We start from the raw sequence: 9,738 nt of genomic DNA, 5'->3' as shown, positions 1-9,738 counted from the left end.
CATTAAGAAAACAAGAAGATCCATTAATGTATTCATATGTCCAATTACAATATGGATAATGACCTAAAAATTTTTTTGCTATTGTGATTAAAATGAAAACAATAAGGAGCTAATTCTACCAGCGATAGAAATACAGGAGGTAAACTTATACGATTGTCCTTCATATTATTGCTAATCTTAAATGAAGCATTTACTGGAATACTAGAATACCACCACCAAAAAAAAGCTCAAAGCTTCAAGAAGCTTTTTAAAATCATTTTTCTCAGCAGCTAAATGGCACTAGCCAAGCATATTCCGCTTGCTGTAACTAAAAAGATTGCAACAAGGTCGAGAACAGAGCCCATTGTATTCGTGGGCCTTGTTAAAAAACCATATTGCAAGTTGCTTTCTGTCCGGGAACCATGCCAAAGCACAAAAATGAAACAACTGGAACACACTGAAATCCCTTCACCCCCTCCCTTGCCAAGAGTCCACAATAGTTCCAAGACAGCCCTCTGTATATGCTCAGGGGAACACATCATAAGGCAGGACTCCTGAGGGAGGAGAGAAAAAAGAAGAGATCTGGGGGGTAAAATCCAAGCGATGTCAATAAGGATGAGAATGGTAAATTAGTCCAATGGCCACTTCCGAGCAACCTGTGTGATATTTCGTGGCTCGATTATTGGCATGTAAAAACCACAATCCAGAAGAAGTCACACAACCATTTCTGCAGATACAGGAGCCCATTTGCTGTAAATAAGTCTGATGTATTGCTCCTTGTACTGCTGAGTCAAAAGTCCAAGCCCAATGAAGCGTGATGACACAGATGGGATGGTCGCTATTGGGAGGCAGCAAAACTGTAATGATGTTTGGTGGTTGAAGTGGCTTCCCAGGGAAAAGGGGGGCCAATGCAGTAGGAATGAAGATGGCCTTTCAGCGTGCCAGGAAACACTGGAACAGCTGTGGAAGAGCCTCTTCCATTGCAGAGGTGATTGTGATCTTGTCCGCTGGATTCTTGTGTTCTTTAAGGGCAGAAAATAGTGGAGACAGAGTGGAGGTGGGCAGGTCCAAATAACTCTTTATCCAATTCAGCTGTCCAAGAAATTGTTGTAAATCCACCAATCTAAGATGATCAGGAAACTGTAGTTGAGGCGTGACTGGAATGGCTGCAGATGCTGTCAGCTTGTGTCCCAGGTACGTAATGGGTAAAGTCCGCTGGATTTTTTCCTTAGCCACTGTCAATCCAACAGGTTGTAGCCTTTGCAGGATTTTGGGACACGGCGGAGGACCAGGCCGTGGCTAAAAGATGAGCTTTGTGCGTCTCAGTGCCCACTGACTGGCAGGCTGTAAGGATATCAGCAATGGCTATATTTGATGTTGTCATTAGAAGGCGCAGCGCTTGCTTACAGTCCTCATTTCCATCATCAAACACAAGCTGGCGTACAATCAGTTCTTGTGCTGCCAGGTCCTGAACTTGCCGCTTGAAGGTATTATACAAGCGATCAACAAATTGTCCATAGGGCTTTGCAGGACCCTGTCTGATGCTCCCCAATAGGCCATTGCGCTCAGTCTTGTCATCAGGGACAGAGGCCAGAGTCTCTTGGGCAGCGGCTGTGGTGGCTGCCCAATACATAGGATCAAGGGCCAACTGTTGGGCAATAGGAAGAAAATTGCCTCCTCCCGTCAGCCCATCGAGAACATCAGTTTGGGTCAGCATGATGGGGGCTGGGGGTGCAGGAGCAATCACAGGAAAGAGATTTGGAGTTGTACATTCAAAATCCAACAAAGGAGCAGCGGCACGGAGAGATTCTTGGAGAGGAGTAGTAGAAGCGGTGCCAAATGCCTTGGGCGGAGGAGGTGGAAGAGCGGGGGGTGCTGAATGTGAAGAATGCAGGGGAGTGACAGGAGGAGCCGAAGAGAGAATGTCCGGCGGTTTAGGAGGTAGGTTTGAGGCAGACAAAGCGGGAACCGGGGGGGCGGGCGAAGAAGCTGTTGCCGCAGCCAGAAGAATGTTTGAAGGAGTTAAGCACGACATAGCTTTGTAGACGTTACACCAGGCATGCAAAACCTTGACATCAATCTGAGGATGATTTTGAAAGAAGTGTCCAATTTTTTTCCAATCGTCTAACTCCCAATTTCCGTCCTGGGGGAACCAGGGGCAGTGAGTGTCCAGGGCTTTTATAAGGGACTTAAGGTCAGCTTTCCGAACAGCAAGGTTGTTACTGGCCAAAAGGAATTTAAGGTCTTTAAAAAAATTTTTCTGTGGTGCAGAGAGAGATTTTCCCATGATTGCAAGAGTTGCAAAAAGAGCAGGGAGCACTTACCGGAGGGATCCGTAGGAGGATGAGTGAGGCGCCTTTTGCCCTGTCCGGGCGGAGATAAGTGCTGATAAGTCCGTAACGTAGTCCAGAATCACATTCACACGGGAGCTCTCACCGGGGATCCACTACGTGGATGAACGACGCGTCTGCAGCCCTGTCGGGCGAGGTGAGGCTGAACGTTGTAAAACAGCATGAAGTCCGAAAGAAATCACACGGGAGCACTCACCAGGGATCCACTACGTGGATGAACGACGTGTTGGTGAGTGCTGAATAATGAAAAACAACGTGAAGTCCGAAGGCAGTCACACGGGGCACCAATTTTCGAGTTACAGCTCGGCATCCAAAGAAAAATCAGTCTCACACCATGATAGGTTCCGAAATATGGCCGCTCCTAGGGCTAATGCAGCACAGCTTTTATTGTGTGAAATAGAAAGATACAAAAAATACAAGCCAAGCAATTTGTTCTAGCCAGCAGATAAAGACCTTCGTACTAGACCATGCGAGCGATCAGGCTATGCTACGTTAACCAATCATATGGGACAGCACGAGCTGTTCACGCGCTGTTCATGCTCCAAGGATGCTTCTAGCTATGAAATCACCCTGTAACAATAAGAACTTTGCTCATGCTCTCATGTACAAGCAATCATTTTCCCACACTTCTGAAAGAGGAACCTTTCCCTCCCCTGGCAGACTGCTGGGTGAGGAAGAGGAGGAGGAGGTGACAGAAAAAGAGAGAAGGGGGTGGCAGAAAGAGAGCGGTGGGGCACAACTCAACTAGGGTTGTTGTTCCATTACCAAGGAACTGCCATTGCAAAGCACCAACCAAGGTCTCACCTGCTGATTGTAGGATCCGAGCAAAATGAGGCAAGTGAAACTTAACACTGGACAAACGAGATTAAAAAAAAAAATTGACAGATTTGTCCATCCTTAGAAGACAAGACTGAGCTAGATGAACCAATGACCTGATTCCTTGCAGGGCAGATTCCTGTTGTGCTAGTTGCCCATGGTGGTATACGACAACGAAGCAACAAGTTCTACAGGGACAAGCATGCGCACTGTTGAATTTTCCTGAAAGGCTTTAGAAAGGAGGATTGTCCAGCTGCGTTCTAAAACTGCAGGGATTGTGAATTCATCTTCTTCTCTTCCCCTTAATAACTTCAGTCTCAGACTCCTTAATTTATTAATCTGTAAGAATAAATGGAAGGGTCAGGGAAAGTTCACGTACATCTTCTGTTTGAGAGATTAAATGGCTGAAATGCGGAGCTTCCTGTAAGCCGCAGTCTTGATGGAAACAAAGGAGAGTTACACCAAAATCTACTTTCTCGGGGCATCTAATGACACAGAGAAGTGGTCTTTTTTTCAAAAGAGGAGTGCATATTCCCAAATGTGGGATTTTTATATATAATAGGACGTTATGTAGCGTGTCAGTACTTCCAAACAATACCCTCTCTTTTTTCTAATCTGTTAATCATTACCACTCCAGATGATGAGTATCTGATACTAAATAAAAGTGATGGATGCCAAATAAAAGTGGATGACTGAGTGGGGACAGATACTTTGCTTCATTGACTAACCAAATTATGTTGAGGACATGAGCTTTGCTGCTAATAGTTTATTCTACACGCCGTCTCTCTGTGTCTTAAAAGAGGGAAACAGCAAATTGGGAGGCAGCCCTTGCGTCAATGTCATACGGAGGGATAGCCCAATCCTATTCATGTTTGTTATATGTATATGCACTATGTCCTTCTTCCTGGGAATTGGAGGGAGTCTCCTAACAACTCTTGGCACCTTTAACAAACTAGAGCTCCCAGGATTCTTCGGTGAACTGTCTGTGTGTTCAGCTGGCATATGAAGAGGCTCTATGCACATACCAGTGTACATAAGGGGCACCTTGGCCCAATCAGTATGTACCCAGGGGCACCTTCACACGCAGTTGAAATGTACTGGACAGCATGGCTTCTCTGCACAGTAGCAGTGGGGACAGCCTACATGGTCTCTTGACATCCTCAAGCATTATTTCAGTGTGTGTGTATGGGAGGGGTCCTCTGTGTGGGGATGTTTAGGGAGGCAGGAGAGGATACATTATTTTATGATATCCTTCCTAACTTGCGTCAGCAAGTTCTATAACTTAGCAGAGTTGGTAAACAATCCCCCTTTTAAATTACACAGCGGTTAGCTAGTTGCAGGCTCGTCTGAGCCTCACTGTTTAGGATTCCTGGTAAGAAATCTTTTTATATCCCTCCTAAAAGAATAGACACGACCATCTGACTAAAGTTAACATCAAACTAATGGAACGCCCTCCCACCAGATGTCAAAGAGAACAACTACCAGAATTTTAGAAGACATCTGAAGGCAGCCCTGTTTAGGGAAGCTTTTAATGTTTGATGGATTACTGTATTTTAATATTTTGTTGGAAGCTGCCCAGAGTGGCTGGGGAAGCCCAGCCAGATGAGCAGGGTATTATTAATATATTATTATTATTATTATTATTATTATTATTATTATTATTATTATTATTATTTAGTTTACTTACGATCATCCAATTCACAATAAGATCCCTGAAGGCAGACTGACTTTACAGAACAACATATAACTATGTGAACTATCCCATAAGGGAAATAGTCTCAAGTGACTGCGACTGAGCAGTCACTTCTCCTAAATCTCGAGAACACAAAATGGAGAACAAGAAGAGCAGGCCATGTGCTCATCTGTCCAAGAACAGGCCACACCCACATTAAGCCACATGCAAAGGAAGTCTGTCCCAGCTCAGGAGGAACTAGCAAGTTTTCTCCTGAGTGATACAAAGCATTCCCCAGCATGTGCATTGTAGGAATGTTGTATTTGACTGCAATACATTTTTATATCCCACACTCTGAACACCCCTGAAGACAGCACAGAATGTGTGAGTATGTATCTTCTGCTTCCTGTGGCCACCTCTGCAAAGGCAGTGGCGGAGCTTCATGCTCCAGCACCGGGGGGGGGGTAGGGGAGGAGAGCAGGTGGGGACAGGGCTGGCATGCATCCCAGGGGCGTGGCACACCACCCACAGGGGTGTGACGCACATCCTGGGGGCGTGGCATGCCGCCTGTGGGGGCGTGGCACCCAGCACGGGCGGGGAGCAGTCGTGATGGCACCCCACCGGGATCGCACTGCCAGGGGCGGTGCGCTCCCCCCGCATTCTTCTTCCTCCGCCAGTGTGCAAAGGTGTCTTTGATGGACACTCATCCTTTTTATCAGTGGTGTAGCATGGGTTGCCAGTGCCCGGGGCCATGCGGAGGGGATGGATGGGAGGGAGGAAAATGGATGGAGCATGCAGGAGCATTCAATTGCCTAATGGCCTCCATGTCACCCAGGAGATCGCAGCCACAGAGATAAGAAAATAAGAGTCACTCTGTTATCTGGAGAGGTCACTTCCTGGTTCACATGGAGAAGTTGTTTTCTACGGATCCCAGTGATGGAAGCGTGCAGCTGTATTGAGACAGCACTGGGTGTTGAAATTTTGCACCCCTAACAATTTTGCACCCAGGACAACTGTCCTTGTGACCCGCCCCTGCCATGCTACGACACTGCTTGTTATGAAGCATGTCTCCCAGAAGCATTTTCAGTGCTGCAAAGGATGATGGGTTGCAATGTTGCAAGGCGGTTCTATGTTGACCTCATGAATCTTGTACTGTGCAAACAATGGCTTAGATTACATCTGGCATGATCCTAGGTAGAATAACTCTCTGGATAGTTTATTTCCTACACACACACACACACACACACACACACACACACACACACAGTCTTTTTAAATCTTCAGACTAAACTAGATTTATATAACTCTCACGGTGACACGTGACATTAGCCTCTTGAATGATTGGGCTGTTTATGTTAAATATCAGGTGCATTCCCCATCAAACCCAATGACCTGCTAGCAGTCTGTGCCAAGGGAGAGTAAGCATTCCAAGATCATTTTGTGGCAGGAGCCCTAAGCAACTGACAGAGGAGAATCCTGCATCCCTATTTGATCATTTCGTTGACGCCTGTGAAAGCAATTCTTTAGCCAGCCTATTGGAACCTTTGCCTCCAGACCGCTCTCACCAACTCGCATTTCCATTCACTCTTTTTCCGTTTAGGTTTGTCTGATCTTGAGATGTTAAACGGATCCCCAGCGACAGTTGTGGGGGAAAAAATCCTTTTCCTGTAAAAGAGAATGGAAAAAGACGACGACGAAGAAGAAGAAAACGATTGCAGGCAGTTAGCAATAACCAACGTCACAGAGTACAGCATCCATCAAGCAAAACAGCAGGGCCCGGCGCATTAGATAATGTGAAATGTTCCAACAGGGGCCAGACTTTTCCTGCATGACAAGGAGGGGCTGTGTCTGCCTGTTATGAAACAAAAGCAGAAATCCCAGCAGAAGCCTGGAAAGGGAAGCGTTGTGGAAAAAGCCAAGCTGTTGCTTTGTTCTCAAGGAAGCAACATCCTTTATGGAAGATTGCTTTGTGAGGTGACACGGAGCGGGCCAAGAAAAGACCTTTGCCAGCCCCTGCTGTGAGGTGGTCAAAGGGATCCCTGCTCAGATCACTGACCACTGTAGGGCGGCAGTGGGGGAAGCGGTTGTCTCAGTCAGCATTGTGCAAGTGTTGTTTACGAACGGGCTGTCCAAGACGTGTAGCTGCTGGAGATGTAACAGGGACAATGCTTTTGTGAAACACATGTTCATACAATGCCCTATATTTGGGGGGGGGGGGGTTTGGCAGAGCGTTATGGATACGATTAGTGCAACTGAACAGAAAAATCTTTGCCTCCCTTTTTTCTTTTGGCCAATATTGGGGGGAAAATAGTCCCCTACGAAGTAGAGGTCACACAGAAGCTACTGCTTGTCACAGGGACACTGTCCTGCTAAGAAACCATCTGGGAATGCAATGGAGATATAGATATAATAATAAATAATAATAATAATACATTTTTATTTATACCCCTTCCTTCCTGGTTCAGAAAACCGGGCTCAGGGCAGTTAACAACAAATTTAAAACACTTAATTGATGCAACAAAAACAGCATATAGATATAGATATAGATATAGATATAGATATAGATATAGATATAGATATAGATATAGATATAGATATAGAGCCGTCTCTCTTAACTAGTGCAAGAACAGCTCAGTAAACTACTGGGATGTTTATGTGCTTTTTGTTTTTTGTTTTCCAAATGGTTCATTTCACCTTGACAACTTTGAAATATGTCACCTGCGTTGCAAAAACCCTGCTGGCTTCCGTGGCACAGAAGACAGATGTCTTCCTGTTTCTTCACGCTGATCTATAATTAACAGGTGATGCTGTGCTCTATCTTGGCGGCCTGATAGATCATTGGTCCCACCAACAGCCCAGAATATCCCTGCCATTTCTTTGTTGGAGGTTGTTAACAGGAGAAAGAGGGGAGGGTATTAGTAGGGGGGAGCAGAGAGAAGAGACAAGCAAGAAACAGAAAAAGTGGGTGGGGTTTGTGTGTGTTTGTGTTTGTGTGTGTGTGTGTGTCCAAGTAGGTCCCATGTCGCAGATTGGGGTGAAAGGTGGGGCCGCATCGCAAAAACCTGAAGATGATTGTAGTAGGGAACAAACAGTTCAAAACAAGCAAATCTTTAGGACCTCCTCTGAATGAATGTGAGCAAAATCACGTAAACAAACAAACTTCTAAATTTTTACCAAAAAAAATTCAGGGAAGGGCTGTAATTTAGTAGAGCGAAAACACCTGCTGTTCACACAAGAATTCCTGGGTTCAATATCCACATCTCCAGAGAGAGTAGAAAGCCAGGGCCAGTCAGTATAGACAACCATGAGCTAGATAGACAAATGGTCTGACTCACTATAAGGCAGGTTCCTACATTCCAATGCCAAGCAGCTAGCATTTTTCTGACCAAACCACCGCAAATTGATGTTTGGTCAGGTCACGGTCAGAAAATATAGGGAATACTAATTTCCCCCAGTTCCACATGCAGAGGGATTGGTTGCTAAACCACTTTGGTGTGAATGTGGCCAGGATTCGGACCGCACTGTAAATATTCAGTAAATGCCATCTTATTAAGCTAGTTCTGTAGCTTGTCTTACCCTTGCCCAGCTTCTTTGTGATGTTCTGTAAAATAATAATAACAATCTGCATGCATTTACTTTAGGTTATTATATATATTCAAACTGTATTTATTTTGGGACTTCTATCCCATCAAAAAGCTGGAAGCCACATCATAAAAACATACAAAACCGCAGTGAAGAAATATCCAAATACAAATGCATCATGAATTCTAGCCAGTGCCATTTTTCTGGAAAAAGAGGTGCTGGAATTCACCATGAACGCTTGTTCTCTTATAATGGCAATGGCGCCACCTGAGAGGTACTGGAACTGAGTTCTGGCTGAAAAAAGTCCCAGTTATAGCTATATGCCTGGACGGGAAACACGACTTGTTGGAGCAGAACCATGCAAATAGGTCTCCAAACCAGAGCGTGAATACCCACTCCTTTTCTTTCTTTTAATGTAATGGGTACAATTAAAATAAACATAGTATTTTGAAATCAGTGAGCTGGAAGCTGACTAAAGCAGATCCCCAAGCCAACTTGCTTTGGTGAAAGGCAATGGCCTCTGTTTTGGTATGTGTTTTGAAATGTTAAAAGCCCATCACTTCCTAGGTAATGAGCCACCAGGGTGCAAGTAAATTAATGCCTTAGGGCCAATCAGGAGAGGCAAAGAGGACACCTGTATCCTGAGGAGATCTGGCAAAGGGTAAAAAGCATGTGGGACACCCAGCAGCTGCCTGAAGGGATGTGGCCAAAGGCCAGGCGTGACACACATTTTAACAGCCTGAAGGAAAAGGGTGTGATGAAACTCGCAGCCTGAAGCATAGCCCGGAGAAAGGGCCTGAAGTTTGGGTGAAGGAAAAGGACTGAGGACAGTGTATCCACGCATTCGGCGAGTGGAACGGAGTAATGTGCAAGAAACACCTTGCTTTCATGTTGTTGTTGTTGTTTAGTTGTTTAGTTGTGTCCAACTCTTCATGTCCCCATGCACCAGAGCACAACAGGCACTCCTGTCTTCCACTGCCTGGTCAAACTCCTGTTGGTCAAACTCCTGTTGGTAACTTCGAGAACACTGTCCAACCATCTTGTCCTCTGTCGTCCCCTTCTCCTTGTGCCCTCCATCTTTCCCAACGTCAGGGTCTTTTCCAGGGAGTCTTCTCTTCTCATGAGGTGGCCAAAGTACTGGAGCCTCAGCTTCACAATCTGTCCTTCCAGTGAGCACTCAGGGCTGATTTCCTTAAGAATGGATACGTTTGATCTTCTTGCAGTCCATGGGACTCTCAAGAGTCTCCTCCAGCACCATAATTCAAAAGCATCAATTCTTTGGCGATCAGCCTTCTTTATGGTCCAGCTCTCACTTCCATACATCACTACTGGGAAAAC

The sequence above is a fragment of the Podarcis liolepis genome, assembly GCF_965112155.1.
Source record: "Podarcis liolepis genome assembly, chromosome: 5".
Taxonomy (NCBI): domain Eukaryota; kingdom Metazoa; phylum Chordata; class Lepidosauria; order Squamata; family Lacertidae; genus Podarcis; species Podarcis liolepis.
Note: the sequence above shows the minus strand (reverse complement) of the source record.